Raw genomic sequence first — 16143 nt, forward strand, 5'->3', positions numbered from 1 at the left:
GCATGGCCGAGAATGCACGTGTAAATCTGCAGGGCCTCAACGGCGCCCCCCGGTGGGCACAGCCGGGAATGCAGGTGTAATTCCGCAGCGCCTCCACGGCGCCCCCCGGTGGGCACGGCCAGGAATGCAGGCGTAATTCCGCAGCGCCTCCACGGCTCCCCCCGGTGGGCACTGCCGGGAATGCAGGTGTAATTCCGCAGCGCCTCCACGGCGCCCTCCGGTGGGCATGGCCGAGAATGCACGTGTAAATCCGCAGCGCCTCCACGGCGCCCCCCGGTGGGCACGGCCGGGAATGCAGGTGTAATTCCGCAGCGCCTCCATGGCGCCCCCCGGTGGGCATGGCCAGGAATGCAGGTGTAATTCCGCAGCGCCTCCACGGCGCCCCCCGGTGGGCACGGCCGGGAATGCAGGTGTAATTCCGCAGCGCCTCCACGGCGCCCCCGGTGGCCATGGCCGGGAATGCAGGTGTAATTCTGCAGCGCCTCCACGGCGCCCTCCGGTGGGCATGGCCGAGAATGCACGTGTAAATCTGCAGCGCCTCCACGGCGCCCTCCGGTGGGCATGGCCGGGAATGCACGTGTATTCCGCAGCGCCTCCACGGCGCCCCCCGGTGGGCACGGCCGGGAATGCAGGTGTAATTCCGCAGCGCCTCCACGGCGCCCCCCGGTGGGCACGGCCGGGAATGCAGGTGTATTTCCGCAGCGCCTCCACGGCGCCCCCCGGTGGGCACGGCCGGGAATGCAGGTGTAATTCCGCAGCGCCTCCACGGCGCCCCCCGGTGGGCACGGCCGGGAATGCAGGTGTAATTCCGCAGCGCCTCCACGGCGCCCCCCGGTGGGCACGGTCGGGAATGCAGGTGTAATTCTGCAGCGCCTCCACGGCGCCCCCCGGTGGGCACGGCCGGGAATGCAGGTGTAATTCCGCAGCGCCTCCACGGCGCCCTCCGGTGGGCATGGCCGGGAATGCACGTGTAAATCTGCAGGGCCTCCACGGCGCCCCCCAGTGGGCACGGCCGGGAATGCAGGTGTAATTCCGCAGCGCCTCCACGGCGCCCCCCGGTGGCCATGGCCGGGAATGCAGGTGTAATTCCGCAGCGCCTCCACAGTGCCCCCCGGTGGGCACGGCCGGGAATGCACGTGTATTCCGCCGCGCCTCCACGGCGCCCCCCGGTGGTCACGGCCGGGAATGCAGGTGTAATTCCGCAGCGCCTCTACGGCGCCCCCCGGTGGGCACGGCCGGGAATGCAGGTGTAATTCCGCAGCGCCTCTACGGCGCCCCCCGGTGGGCACGGCCGGGAATGCACGTGTAATTCCGCAGCACCTCCACGGCGCCGCCCGGTGGGCACGGCCGGGAAGGCACGTGTAATTCCGCAGCGCCTCCACGGCGCCGCCCGGTGGGCACGGCCGGGAATGCACGTGTAATTCCGCAGCGCCTTCACCGGGGGGCGCCGTGGAGGCGCTGCGGACTTACACGTGCATTCCCGGCCTTGCCCATCGGGGGGCGCCGTGGAGGCGCTGCGGACTTACACGTGAATTCTCGGCCGTGCCCACCGGGGGGCGCTGTGGAGGCGCTGCGGACTTACACGTGCATTCCCGGCCGTGCCCACCGGGCGGCGCCGTGGAGGCGCTTCGGACTTACACGTGCATTCCCGGCCGTGCCCACCCGGCGGCGCCGTGGAGGCGCTGCGGACTTACACATGCATTCCCGGCCGTGCCCACCGGGCGGCGCCGTGGAGGCGCTGCGGACTTACACGTGCATTCCTGGCCGTGACCACCGGGCGGCGCCGTGGAGGCGCTGCGGAATTACACGTGCATTCCCGGCCGTGCCCACCGGGCGGCGCAGTGGAGGCGCTGCGGAATTACACGTGCATTCCCGGCTGTGACCACCGGGCGGCGCCGTGGAGGCGCTGCGGACTTACACGTGCATTCCCGGCCATGCCCATCGGGCGGCGCCGTGGAGGCGCTGCGGACTTACACGTGCATTCCCGGCCGTGACCACCGGGCGGCGCCGTGGAGGCGCTGCCGACTTACACGTGCATTCCCGGCCGTGACCACCGGGCGGCGCCGTGGAGGCGCTGCGGAATTACACGTGCATTCCCGGCCGTGACCACCGGGCGGCGCCGTGGAGGCGCTGCGGAATTACACGTGCATTCCCGGCCGTGCCCACCAGGGGGCGCCGTGGAGGCGCTGCGGACTTACATGTGCATTCCCGGCCGTGACCACCGGGCGGCGCCGTGGAGGCGCTGCGGAATTACACGTGCATTCCCGGCCCTGACCACCGGGCGGCGCCGTGGAGGCGCTGCGGAATTACACGTGCATTCCCGGCCCTGACCACCGGGCGGCGCCGTGGAGGCGCTGCGGAATTACACGTGCATTCCTGGCCATGACCACCGGGCGGCGCCGTGGAGGCGCTGCGGAATTACACGTGCATTCCCGGCCATGACCATCGGGCGGCGCCGTGGAGGCGCTGCGGAATTACACGTGCATTCCCGGCCATGACCACCGGGCGGCGCCGTGGAGGCGCTGCCGAATTACACGTGCATTCCCGGCCATGACTACCGGGCGGCGCCGTGGAGGTGCTGCGGAATTACACTTGCATTCCCGGCCATGACCACCGGGCGGCGCCGTGGAGGCGCTGCGGAATTACACGTGCCCAGGACCCGGGACCCCCGAGGCACGCCACAGACCCGCTCGCCTGCATCGTCAGAGGCCGGGGAGGCATCCACCTGTGAGTACCCTCGTGTTCCCCTTATGTGTACGGGGGGCTGGGGCGAGAGGGAGCCCCGGGACCGTGCGCCTGGGCCTTGCCCACCATGGAGCAGCAGCTGGGGATCCTGCAGGGGCCCTGGCCTTGCAGAGAGGAGCTGGGTTTCACACACCTGGGCCCCTGGGGAAATTGACCGCTGGTCTTCTTGCACCACAGCCGCAGCACCTGGGCCTGCAGGGCGCACCACACCGCCTGCAGCAGCCGCCCGCGCCCGGGCAAGCAGGACAGCCAGGAACCAGGAGGACTACCAGAGGCGGCACCTCCGGTTCCTGGACTGACAGCTCCGTCTCCAGGACCACTGGGTCCAGGAGGACCTCAGGCTGCGCCGGAGGAGTCTGGAGGCCCTGGAGGAGCAGGGCCGTGCCCTGCGAGGCCACCTCCAGAGCCTGCTGGACCGCTTTCCATTTCCTCCTCCCCCTGCTCCCCCTCTTGCTCCCCCTCTAGCTCCCCCTGCTCCCCCTGCTTCCGCTCCTGCTTCCGCTCCTGCTTCTTCCACACCCCCTGTCCCCTCTGCCCCCCCCTCCACAACCATTCCCCACCGACGCCCCCGGACCCGCAGTGTGGCGAGACGGGAGAGGCAGCCGGACTCCCACCCCTGAGCATTCCTTTCCCTTCCTCCCTTCCCTCCCCTCCCCTTCCAGCTCCCTCGTCCCAGGTTTCCCCCTCCCTTCTCCCACCTTCATTCCTCCCTCCCCCCACCCCAGTTCTGTGAAATAAACAGACGTTTATGTTTGAATAACAGGTGTCTTTATTTGACAGTAGGTAGGGAGGGGAAAAGGGAAGGGGGGGTAGGGTGGAAGAAGGCCCCGGTGGGGCATGCAGGGAGAGGTCAGTCCTCCTCCTCCTCCACCTGGAAGCTCTCCCGCAGGGCTTCCCGGATCCGGATGGCCCCCCGCTGGGCTTCCCAGACGGCGGCGGTGCGGGGCTGACTGTAGTGTCCAGCCATGCGGTCAGCCTCAGCCATCCATGCTGGCAGGAAAGCCTCCCCCTTCTGCTCACACAAATTGTGGAGCACACAACATGCCGCCACCACGGGAGGGATGTTGTGCTCGGCCAGGTCCAGACGGGTGAGGAGGCATCAAAAGCGGGCTTTCAGTCGCCCGAAGGCCCCCTCCACCACGATGCGGGCCCTGGTCAGCCTGTTATTGAAGGCCTGGCGGGAGGGATTGAGGTGCCCCGTGTAGGGCTTCATCAGCCATGGCTGCAGTGGGTAGGCGGCATCCCCCACCAGGCAGACGGGCATGTCCACGTCCCCGACCCTGATGTGGTGGTCGGGGAAGAAGGTCCCGTCCTGCAGCCTCTGGCACATGGAGGAGTTCCGGTACACCCGTGCATCGTGTGCTTTGCCGGACCAGCCCACATTGATGTCCGTGAACTGTCCCCGGTGGTCACACACGGCCTGCAGGATGACGGAGAAGTACCCCTTTCTGTTGACGTACCGGGACGCCTGGTGTTCCGGGGCACGGATGGGGATGTGCGTCCCGTCGATGGCCCCCCCCGCAGTTGGGGAAGCCCAGGGCGCCAAATCCCCGGATGACGGCGTCCGGGTCGGCGAGGCGGACCACCCTGCGGAGCAGCACCCGGTTGATGGCCTTGACCATCTGCGGAGAGAGACGCAGCAAAGCGCCAATCAGTGGGGCGCCCGGGTGGCTGGGAGCGTGCGTGTCCTGGCAGTGCTCCGCGCCCCACTCCCGGAAGCAACCCCCCTGGCAGCGTGTAGTACGGCCGGGACAGCCCGACCCCTCCGGTGCGGGGCGCTTTCGCCTCCTCCCGCCCCCCCCTTTGTCCCTGGGGCGGCCCATCCCCTCCTCGCAGCCCCCCTCCCCCCCGGCTAGGTGGCCGACGAGCGCCGTACCTGCATGAGCACCGCTCCGACGGTGGATCTCCCCATGCCAAACTGGTTCCCTTCTTTGCAGGGCAGGGGCGAGCCACTCGCAGAGCTCCAGGAAGGTGTCCCTCCCCATCCTAAAGTTCTGGGTCCACTGTCGGTCGTCCCAGCGCTCCAGGACGATGTGGTCCCACCAGTCGTTGCTGGTGTCCAGACGCCAGACGCGGCGGGGCACGCCGGTGCCGGGGCGCCGCCGCGGCTCCTCCACGGCCCCCCAGGGCAGCCAGGCGGAGAGGCAGGGGGCTGACATTCCCCAGGTGGTGCCAGGCAGCCTCGAGCCATTGCTGGCAGGCTTGCAGCAGCAAGTCCAGAACGTGCACCAGAAGGTGCAGGGCGAGCCGTGGCTCCATGTTGCCACCTGCGGCGGTCCCCCTCGAAGGGAAGCACCGACACAGACGGGCACAGAGACCGACGCTTTGCTGTCCCTCGGCGAGGTTGGCAAGCAAGCAGGAAAAGCTGAGAACCGGCTGTCCAGGGGGGGTCCCTTTAAGCACGAGCCTCAGATAGCCTCAGACAGCAGCCACACAAAGCAACTGCTGACCTGATGCCCTGCCAGAACCGGTTTCAGCTGCCCTTAAATGCCCCCCTGCGTCCAATCAGTGTGGACGCGCTAGTTCGAACTAGCAAAACGCTAGTTCGAACTAGTTTTTAGTTCTAGATGCATTAGTTCGAATTAGCTTAGTTCGAATTAACTAATTCGAACTAAGTTAGTTCGAACTAGCGCTGTAGTGTAGACGTACCCCCAGAGTGGAGCACCCACGGGGACTACTCGAAGGAGAAGAAAGAGTTACTCATCGGGGGTGGTTGGCACTGGGGCGGGGGGCACCGGGGAGGGGGAGGGGCCGGGGGGTGCTTGGCACTGACAGGACAGGAGGGGGAGGGCCGGGGGTGCTTGGCACTGGGGCGGCAGCAGGGAGGGGGAGGGGCCAGGGGGTGGTTGGCACTGGGGGGCAGCAGGGAGAGGGAGGGGCCGGGGGGTGCTTGGCACTGACAGGGCAGGAGTGGGAGGGGTCGGGGGGTGCTTGGCACTGACAGGGCAGGAGTGGGAGGGGCCGGGGGGTGTTGGCACTGACAGGGCAGGAGGGGGGAGGGGCCGGGGGTGCTTGTCAGTGGGGAGGGGGAGGGGCTGGAGGGTGCTTGGCACTGGGGGGGCAGTGGAGAGGGGGAGGGGCCGGCGGGTGCTTGGCACTGACAGGGCAGGAGTGGGAGGGGTCGGGGGTGCTTGGCACTGACAGCGCAGGAGGGGGAGGGGCCGGGGGGTGCTTGGCACTGACAGGGCAGGAGTGGGAGGAGTCGGGGGGTGCTTGGCACTGACAGCGCAGGAGGGGGAGGGGCCACGAGGTGGTTGCCACTGAGGGGGCAGCAGGGAGGGGGAGGGGCTGGGGGGTGCTTGGCACTGACAGGGCAGGAGGGGGAGGGGCTGGGGGTGCTTGGCACTGAGGGGGCAGCAGGGTGGGGGAGGGGCCGGGGGGGTGCTTGGCACTGACAGGGCAGGAGGGGGAGGGGCTGGCGGGTGCTTGGCACTGGGGGGGCAGGAGGGAGGGGGAGGGGCCGGGGTGTGCTTGGCACTAGGAGGGGGAAGGGGCCAGGGCGCGGGAGAGCGCAGGGGCGGGCGGCGCTGGCTGGACGGGCAACTGCCGGGGCGCTCGCGCGGACGAGGCGGGCGGGAAAGCACTGCGGGGGGAGCCTCCCCCTCCTCCCTCTCCTCCTCGCTCCCAGCTCTGCCGCCGCCAGCTTCTCTCCGGGCCCCGCTGCTCGCTGCCTGGGCGGGGGCCGGGTGCCCACTGAATCTCCCCCTGTGCCCGGGGCTCGGGCGTGTCTCCCGGGGGCAGGGGGCATTTTGGCGGGGAGCGCTGTGGAGGGAGGAGGGGACCTGTAGCGAGGGGGATGCTCCTGGCCCTTGCTGCCCAGTGCCCGGCTGTGCCTCCTGCCTCCCAGACCATCCTGGGCGGGAGCGTGTGGGGAGAGGGGGGTGGACGGGCTGAGAATTCACGGGAGGATCTTTGAGGAGTCGGGGGCCAAAATCAGTTGGGGGGTGAACCAGTGAGAGACAAACACACAAAAGAGAAAAGCCTCCCTGCCTGGCCCCCAACTGAGCAGAGAAACATCCCCCTGGCCGGCCAGAGCATTGCAGGGCCCAGCCTAGTCGGTTTGTGCGCTCCAGCCCCACGGAGAGGAGAGGGGAGGGGAGGGGAGGGGAGGGGAGGGGAGGGGGGCAACGGTGGAGGAACCCCAAGCACCCAGGCCTTAGGTTCCCCACCCACCTTCTAAGCAATGAGCATTTTAGGCCTGGCTGGACTAGAGAAGGGGGTACCAGGGGAGTTGCCGCTAAAGATGCGCACAAAAAACCCTCTGCCACCCACCTCCTTTGCGGAGCCTTGCAGCGGCACTCGCCTTCCTGCTGGAAGGGGAATGGCGCGGTTGTTTTCCTGATCTGGTGGTGGACGGCTGCCCAGTTGTGTCCCTGCTGGGGCAGCCTCGCCCCACCTCCAGCTGCTGTTGGGGCTTCTGTTTGTTTCTGTTCATACAGTTTGCTGCAGTTTTCCATCCACGAGGACCTGCATGAAGCTGCTCCAACCAGAGATATGGGGATCGATTTTTAAGAGTAAGAGGTTTTGTTCTTAAAACAGGGCTTAGGAACTAGGTGAGTCTGGCCCTCGAGCCTCAAGGTTCCCACACTAACGCTCTAGCTCCCCTCCAGATTGGAGCAGACAAAATCTGCTAGCCTGCCCCCCCTTCCCCCCTCCTCACAAGCTCCGGTGTGTGAGGGGAATGTGGGGAGCCTCTTCCTCCTTCTCAGTTGGGGCATGTGTTAATGAGGATGGTGGGGGTTGGGGTTTTTTTTTTCTTCACACTTGTGTGTAGGGTTGCCAGGTGTCTAGTATTGAACCAGACAGCCCGGTATTTGCACTTTTTGTCCGGTAAATACATTTAGAAAATACAAAATGTCCAGTCTTTTCTGCTTTTCCTGGCTCGGCGCCCAGCAGAAATAAGCCGGGGGTGGGGAGATTGGCTGACTAATTAAAGGGGTCACAACTGGATTTTGCTCAACAAAAATGTTCCTGGTGGGGTTTTTTTGTTTGGTTGGGTTTTTTTCCTCAACAAAAATTTTCCTGGCGCTTTTTTTTTTTTTTTTTTTTGCTGAAACCATCTGGCACCCTACTAGTGTGTGCCTTCCCCCCCAATAAGGTTCTCCTCCCCGTCTGAAAGCGAGAGTTGGGAGAACAGGTTACCTTGGATTTCTGTGTCCTTATAAGGTAGTATCTGTTTAGGGTTTGTTCACGAAAAATGAAAGAGCAACTGCAGTTGGAGGAAAGATTGAAAATCAAAACTTCAACCACATAGTCTTTAGTTCATTAGGCATCTTTTAGCCTTTTTGTTCTATTATTGGTTTTCTACTTGGTACTAGAAAATGAAACTTTCCTCCTGCTTGGGCCTCAAGTTTCACTCCAGCAGCCCTTCCACAAGTAGAATCGTCTGCAAAATAAAATGTCAGGGCGACCGTCATTAAGGTGCTTGTCCCTGTAAGGACATGTGACTGAACTGGTTGTTCAGAAGGTTTCTGGTGAATTGGTTTATGCACAGGTATGCCTCCCGTTCTTTAACCACCGCAGTCTCTTGTTTTTGTCCGGAAGCAAATTCTCTGCCAAGCCACCTTTTTTCCCTTTCATGTAATTGTCTGCTCTTTCGTTCGGCGTGGTAGACTTGTTTTAGTGTGGCATTAGACAACCGAGCCACAGAAAAGTCTGCCTTGGTACCACTGAGTACCTGCCCAGACCAAAGTAGCTTTCAGACACCTTAAGAGAGTCTTGATTTGCAATTCTCCCCTTTCTTCTCCTTGGATTTTCAACTAGGAAAGTGTGCTAACCTTGTTCCTCTTCTCCTCTGTACCGAACGACAACTATAGCGCAATCGAACACTAGGGAATAGCTGCTAAAAGGAAATTAGGAATCTTAGTTCCTAAGAATGACCAAAACACTGTGGCTGTGTCTAGACTGGCAAGTTTTTCCGCAAAATCATCTGCTTTTGCGGAAAAAATTGCCAGCTGTCTACACTGTCCGCTTGAATTTCTGCAAAAGCACTGACGATCTCATGTAAGATTGTCAGTGCTTTTGCGGAAATGCTATGCTGCTCCCATTCGGGCAAAAGTCTTTTTCCGAAAGACTTCTGCGCAAAAGGGCCAGTGTAGACAGCAGAGATTTCTTTTCCGCAAAAAAGCCCCAATCGCGAAAATGGCGATCGGGGCTTTTTTGCGGAAAAGCGCGTCTAGATCGGCCACGGACGCTTTTCCGCAAAAAGTGCTTTTGCGGAAAAGTGTCCTGCCAATCTTGATGCGATTTTCCGAAAATGCTTTTAACGGAAAACTTTTCTGTTAAAAGCATTTTCGGAAAATCATGCCAGTGTAGATGTAGCCTGTATCTAGTGATCATGTGAGCTAAGATCAGCTCATGTGGCTGGAGTCTGCAAACATACATGTGTATGTTAAAGGAGGAATGTTTATATACCCAGTATCTTGTGAAGAACTTGTCACCTCAGCACAGGGTCCCAGGGCGGGTTTTACCATAACGGACCCGGAGAGATCATCTAGGCCAGCTGGAGGAGGGAGGGGAGGGGAGAGGAGAGGAGGTTGGCCACTGAAAATGTTGCAGTATTAATTTTCCTTTTATTTGACTTCATATCAAACAAATATTTACAGTCACGCACCGTGTTAATTCTCACTTGTGTTAGTACTCTTTCTTCCAGAATGTTTTAAAAACACAGACGAGCCATGTCTTCGCGTGGGTGGCAGGCATCCGAAGAAGGGCACGTGACCTCGATCTTGGAGCATGAGACAAACTCAGTCTGCTCCTGGAGGGGAAATGTTAGAGGCAACACTGGGCTCCAGTGAGCAGTAGCCAGGTGACGCATGTGTCTGTCCTTTCCACACACCTGGAGTGGCCTAGCGCCTAAGCGTTCTCTGTCTCTCTTTCGGTCCCTGTAGACTTGGGGTAGATGAGAGGCTGGCCACCTGGTGGCAGAGACCGAAAGGAGCCACCCGCCGATACCCTGCCGGCAGATGGAAACCAGACAGCGATCTGTGGAAGAAGAGCAAATAGCAATTGGCTCAAGGTAAGTATCGAGGGAGGGCCGCACAGACGCTTGCGAGCGTGGCATGGGTCCCTGAGAAAAGGCCCTCTGGCTTGTGGTGGAAAAACTTGAAAACAGGAGCTACAAAAGTCACAGTGTTGTACTTAAAAGAAGTACTCGGGCTCTTTTTCAGAGGGATAAGGCAACATGCCATATTTATTGATGTCAAAGTCAGACAGGACTCACAGATTTGTCAGACTGCTCTGTTTATTTCAGCAAAGCTCTGCTAAAATGCATCCAGAAAATGTGAGCCTCAAACAAGGTTCAAACCCCTTGATTTATACAGTCAAAAGGCCAAGTTAACAGGATCAAAAGAGGGGCAAAACTTCACATTAGTAGTGTGGTTAAGTATCTTCATTTCAATATCAAGCACACAGCAATCTCCTGTCCATATCTCCCTGATTATCTGGAATTGCTTTCTTCCTAACACCTAATGTTCCTTTTCCTGTTAAACTTAGGCCCATCTGGCTAGCACCTTGATCTGCATACCTACAATCAACATTAACATACTTTTCTTCTTCCTCTTAAAAGACAAACAGAATTCCTTCAATTTATTCAATTATTACAGCACAATTCATCTTTCTCTTACAGTATGATTCTTTCTACTTTCACATTGATCACACATAGAATAATCAATATGACATGTCACTCATGCGCGCGCACACACACACTCTCTCTCTCTCTCTCTCTCTCTCTCCCCCCCCCCCCCCCCGTCTTGCTGTTATCAACTAGTTGCTGCCCTTAACTTCACTGGCCAGGTGAGTTAGATGGGGGAGGGGTGGAGCAATATACTCAGTTTTCTACAAGTTTTCTATGTAGGTGTGACGCTCCACGCGCGTCGTCCGTACCAGCGTGACTATGCCCCCGTGGCTTTCTCCCCGGAACGCTCCCTTTTATCTATCCCAGCCCTTCTGGGGGGAAGGGCGGGGAAGGGGGGCCTGGGCCCACCCCCTGTCACCGGCTCCAGCCCAGGGCCCTAAGGACTCGGATCCCACTAGATCCGGTCCGGCTGGCGGGGTTTAAAACCGTAACTCGCCAGCACACCAGCCATCTCCGGGCTCTGCCCTGGGCCACCTCCTTCCTCGCCCCTCTCGGCATGGTCCTGCCATCCACCACGCGGGGGGTGTCGCGTCTCTTACTATGTGCTGGGGTCCTGGCGAGCGGGCGCCTGCTGCTCCTTGCTCCTGCCGCTCCTTGCTCCTGCCGCTCCCCCCTCCTCTGGTCCGGTGCCGGCGCCTTTTTATATTCGTGCCGGGTTGGCAACCCTGGCCGTGCCCCAGAAGCCCTGCCTCTGGCGTCAGCCTGGCCCCGCGTTGCCGCGGCAACCACCCTGGTGTCCCAGCCGCTTCTTGCGGGCGCCGAGCATAACGTCATCGGCCAGCGCCCGCTGGGCAGCGGCTAAACAGCCGGGACACCGCCAGCTTTCCTGCAGCCGCCAGCTAAGCAGGGCCTGCCGGGGTTGCTCCCTGTGTCGGGTGGGCGCGTCCCGTCACACACCCCCCCTTTTAACTTACTTCCTTCTTCCCCTTGTTCGTTCTCATACTGCCAGGAGTAGAAGTCCGCGTTTTGATGTTGCGAGCCGGGTTGGTGTGCCACCTCGAAAGCGTAGGGCTGCAGGGCCAGATACCATCGCATCACTCAGGCGTTAGAGTCCTTCATGGTCTGTAGCCAACGCAGGGGGGGCGTGGTCGGTGATTACGCGGAACCAGTCTCCTAGGAGATAATACCTTAACATATCTAGCGCCCATTTTACGGCTAGCGCCTCCTTCTCGATGGTCGAATATTGGCGTTCGCGGGGAAATAATTTCCGGCTGATGTAAATGACTGGGTGCTCTTCTTCTCCGTCCCCCTGGGACAGGACCACTCCGATCCCCGTCCCCGAGGCATCTGTTTGGACAGTAAAAGTACGGTTAAAATCGGGTTGGGCTAACACGGGAGCCCGGCTAAGACTCTCCTTCAACCCCTGGAACGATCTTTCGCATTCTGGCATCCAACACACTTTTTGGGGCATCGTGACTTGGGTTAGGTCCGTTAAAGGTGCGGCTATAGTTGCAAAGTTTGGTACAAATCGGCGGTAATACCCCGCCAGTCCCAGAAACTGGTGCACCTGTTTTTTGGTTGTCGGTGTACGATGGTTCCGAAGGGCCTCTACTTTTTCCACCAGTGGGCGTAATCGCCCCCGGCCTACGATGTAGCCCAAGTATGCTACCTCCTTCTCCCCAAATCGACACTTTCGGGGGTTTGCGGTAAGCTCGGCCTCTCGAAGGGCTCGGAGGACGGCTTCTACGTGCTGTAAGTGTTCTTCCCAGGTTTGGCTGTATACGACTATATCATCAATATAGGTGGCTGCCCACCGGCCTTGTTCCCTTAGTACCCGATCCATGAGGCGTTGAAATGTGGCAGCGGCCCCGTGGAGGCCAAATGGCATCTGGGTAAAGTGGTTCAAACCAAAAGGGGTTGAAAAGGCCGTTTTCTCCTGGGAAGTCGGTGAGAGGGGGATCTGCCAATACCGGCGGGTCAGATCGAGGATAGATAGATACCGGGCTCCCCCAAGCCGGTCTAACAGCTCGTCCACCTGTGGCATGGGGTAGGCATCGAACCGCGAAAGAGCGTTAACCTTGCGGAAGTCAATGCAAAAACGTGTAGACCCGTCTGGCTTCGGGACGAGCACTATAGGGTTGCGCCATTCACTGAAGGACTCCTCTACCACCCCCCATCGGAGCATTTTCTGTAATTCTTTCCGTTCTGTCTCCCACATCTGCCAGGGCACGGGACGTACCTGGTCGCGTATTTTCTTCTGGGGCTCTGTTTCAATGTGGTGGTGGATAAGAGCCGTCCGCCCCGGTTTTTCTGTTAAGACGTCCACGAAGGTATGGAGTAGCGTCTTGAGGTCCTCTCATTGGTTTTCGGTGAGCTCGTCCCCTATTTGGAAGCCACGGGGGGGGGGGGTTTGGGCCCCTCCCCTGGGCCCAATTCCGGGTCGGGGGGTATGGGGCTAACTAGGAGGGCCTCCCGTTGTTTCCAGGCTTTTAAGAGATTTACATGATACACCCGGGTATCTCTTCGCCTACCGGGCAGCTTTACCTTATAATCCACCTCCCCCACCCTTTCCAAAATTTCGAAGGGCCCTTGCCACCTTGCCACTAATTTTGAGCCCGGGGTGGGGAGTAACACCAGTACTCACTGTCCAGGTTCAAAAACCCTCAACCGGGACCCCCGGTTATAGTATCGGACCTGTACCTCTTGCGCATGTTCCAGGTTAGCCTTTGCGAACTCCCCCAACCTGTGCAATCTTTCCCGTAGGTCTAGTATGTACTGCATGGACCCTTTTACTCGGGTCCCTTGTTCCTCCCAATTTTCCTGTATAATGTCTAGTATCCCTCGGGGGTGTCTCCCGAACACTAACTCGAATGGAGAAAATCCTGTGGAAGCTTGCGTGACCTCCCGCACCGCGAACAACAGGGCGGGCAACAGAGTGTCCCAGTCCCTCAGCTCCTGCTCCACAAATTTCCGTAACATTTCTTTCAAGGTCCTGTTAAAATGCTCTACCAACCCGTCCGTCTGCGGGTGGTAGACTGCCGTTTTCAACCGCCCAATACGTAACAATTTACACAACTCGTTCATTAATTTCGAGGTAAAGTTAGTCCCTTGGTCCGTTAGGATTTCCTCGGGTAGCCCAACGCGGGAAAAAATCTTCATCAGCTTGGCAGCCAATGTCACCGCGTGTACATTACGAAGAGGTACCGCCTCCGGGTATCGCGTTGTGTAGTCCAACAGCACTAAGATGTACTGGTAGCCCGTGCGAGACTTCTCAAGTGGCCCCACTATGTCCATGGCCACCTGTGAGAAGGGTATCCCCACCACTGGTAGGGACACCAGGGGCGCCTTGGGTACTCCTCGGGGCCCCACTTTCTGGCATTCGGGGCATGAGGCGCAAAACTCCTGCACCTCCTGGAATACTCCGGGCCAATAAAACCGGCGCACCAGGCGCTGTACCGTTTTTTCGGACCCTAGGTGTCCTGCCCAGGGATTGGCGTGGGCGAGCTCCATAAGCCGCGGCCGGTACCGTCTTGGTACTAACAACTGCCTCACTTCCGGTAGCCCCTCCCTACCTTCCTCCACTCGGTACAACCAGTCGGCGCATACCTCAAAGTGTGGTCCGGTTGGACCTCCGGTCCAGGGCGCCCCCTCTTCCGATGGTTCTTGGGCCGAGGTCCAAGCGTGTCGTAGGGAGGGGTCCTCCCGTTGTTCCTGGAGGAAGTCTCCGTCAAAGAGTTCTAACGCCTGGCCCCCCCCGGAGCCCATGTCCGGGTCACCGTCTCGTTGGAGCCCCAGCATGCTTCTGCCCCTCCGGAGATCTCCTCTTCCCCCCACGTATTCAGCGCCTTCCGGAAGCCCGCCCAGTCTCGCCCCAATAGGACCGGGTACACGAGTTTGGGGGTGACTATGACATAGCACCAATCTTGTCGGGTTGCGTCCGTAATCTGTACCCAGGTCGTGGTTATAGAAGCTGTAGAAGCTATTTTCATATTTAGCTAGAAGCCATCTTGTATATCAGAAACCATTTCAGCTTTTCTCTCAAGCACGTAGACCAGAGTGAACTTTCTGTCACCCCGTGAGAAGAGGCCTACAGGATGGGCTATTGGTATGTGTTAATTGGGCTGGTTGGGACAGGAGATGTACTCCCTCGCACCTGTCCGCCATCTTGTTGATAAGGCTTTGTTTTTTCCAAATTTAATTGAGGATTTCTGTAATTGGATGCCCTGACGTCAGACTGTTTGGCTAAGGGTATAAAGATACTAGGATTGATTGTATTAGCAGCCTTACTGGGCCCGGCTCTGCTGTGACCACGTTTGGCTCATGCTGTGCTTTATTAATTAATAAAGCTGTTTGTTAGCTGCCTGAACACAGAGGAGCGTGTTTTTGCTTCGACAATTTGGAGGTTCCACCGAGATTCCTAACGTGCCACTTGCCTGTATGGATGGACCGGCACTCCACTTCCAAACCTCTCAGAGCTCTCAATAGAAGGTAAGGAGATACCTGTTACGAAATCTCCTGGTGAGGGCTTGGGATTTGGAGTGACGGCCGGCCATCAGGGTAAGGGGAGCTACGAAATTCAATTTTGTGAAGTGGCTAACATTTTTGTCTGTCTGTGTCTGTCTTTGTCTATTAGGCCTGTCTTATGTGTCACAGTTCCAAAAGGGCACACCAGTGTCTCTAGTGAGACAGCCATGCGCTGGACCCTCTGTGTTCGGACGCTAAAAGCTGGTGTGGTGCCATTACTCTCTCTCAGCACAAGGAACTGTGGGGAAGATTTGTTGTCTCTCTCTGTTATTTGTGGGCGTAGTACTGACCTCTGAGGCTAACCCCAGGCCATAGTGCCCCATTCCGCCAGGCTGTCTCCAGGCGCCAGGACGTGGTGTTCTGCCGGGCTGGGGCAGGTGCCGGAAACCCCTGCGAGCCAGGTGGACCTTGAGTCCAGTGCCTCGCAACAAAAAGGGGACCAGTGCGAGCAGGTGAATTCTTGATTCGGTGACTCGCAGAGCGAGCAGGCGGATCCTGATTCAGTGACTCGCAGAGCAAGCAGGCGAATCCTGTTTCGGTAACTTGCAGAAGAAGCAGGCGAATTCTGATTCGGTGACTCGCAGAGCGAGCAGGCGGATTCTGATTCGGTGACTCGCAGAATATGGTGTAAGCAGGCAGACTTTGGTTCGGTGTCTTACAGAATTAAGCGCACGCAGAAAATGAGGGTAGGTCAGTCTACAGGAATTCCAGTGCCTTTATGATAAGTGCCTTCTGGTATAGGATCCTAATGAAGTCTGATATTAAGTGCCGGGTGTCTTAGGGCAGCGTCACTTAATAGAAACCCATGGGAACTGGACAATAAATAAAGATGCATCTAAATGTGGAAACTGTAGGAAAAATGTGAAAAAGGAGAAAAAAAATGTGTGTGAAAAATGAGTATGAATGTAATGAGTGAAGAATGAATGCCGCTGTATAGGTCTGAGACTTGAGCTGATCCCAGCTGCACCAGGGCTCTCGCACGAGGGAGCTCTGAACTCAAGGGGGGGGTCAGCTGAACCTCGAGACTCAGCGGATATGTGAGGGAGTGACGACTCCCCTTAGTTCATGAGTTGCTAAGGTCTGACACTCTAGACCCGGCAGACTCTTTCTTTGGAGTGTGTAAAGTTAGTTTAGGTGGGGGTTAGTCTAAGCACCCCCACACACACTGCCAAAAGGCACCCCTGTATATTACTTGTACATGCATAATGGTCCAAGGACCTGTAAGCATTTAACAAATTTGAAAAGAAGAAAAATTAAAGCCCTGATGGATAAAAGTGAAGCTCAGAAAAGCAAAATCC

At 58.9% G+C, this 16143-nt stretch overlaps 1 long non-coding RNA gene across 1 annotated transcript; it reads right to left on the reverse strand.

Annotated features, from left to right (window-relative positions):
- Positions 1–9297: 9297 nt before the first annotated feature.
- Positions 9298–11285, reverse strand: LOC149521319 (uncharacterized). The gene is made up of 2 exons (XR_016348044.1): positions 10921–11285; positions 9298–9729 (listed from the first exon to the last, which is right to left on the reverse strand). It is a non-coding gene; the product is annotated as an uncharacterized LOC149521319 (long non-coding RNA).
- Between the last annotated feature and the right edge of the window lie 4858 nt (positions 11286–16143).

Source organism: Pelodiscus sinensis, chromosome 29, assembly GCF_052426305.1.
Source record: "Pelodiscus sinensis isolate ZL-2025 chromosome 29, ASM5242630v1, whole genome shotgun sequence".
NCBI lineage: Eukaryota > Metazoa > Chordata > Testudines > Trionychidae > Pelodiscus > Pelodiscus sinensis.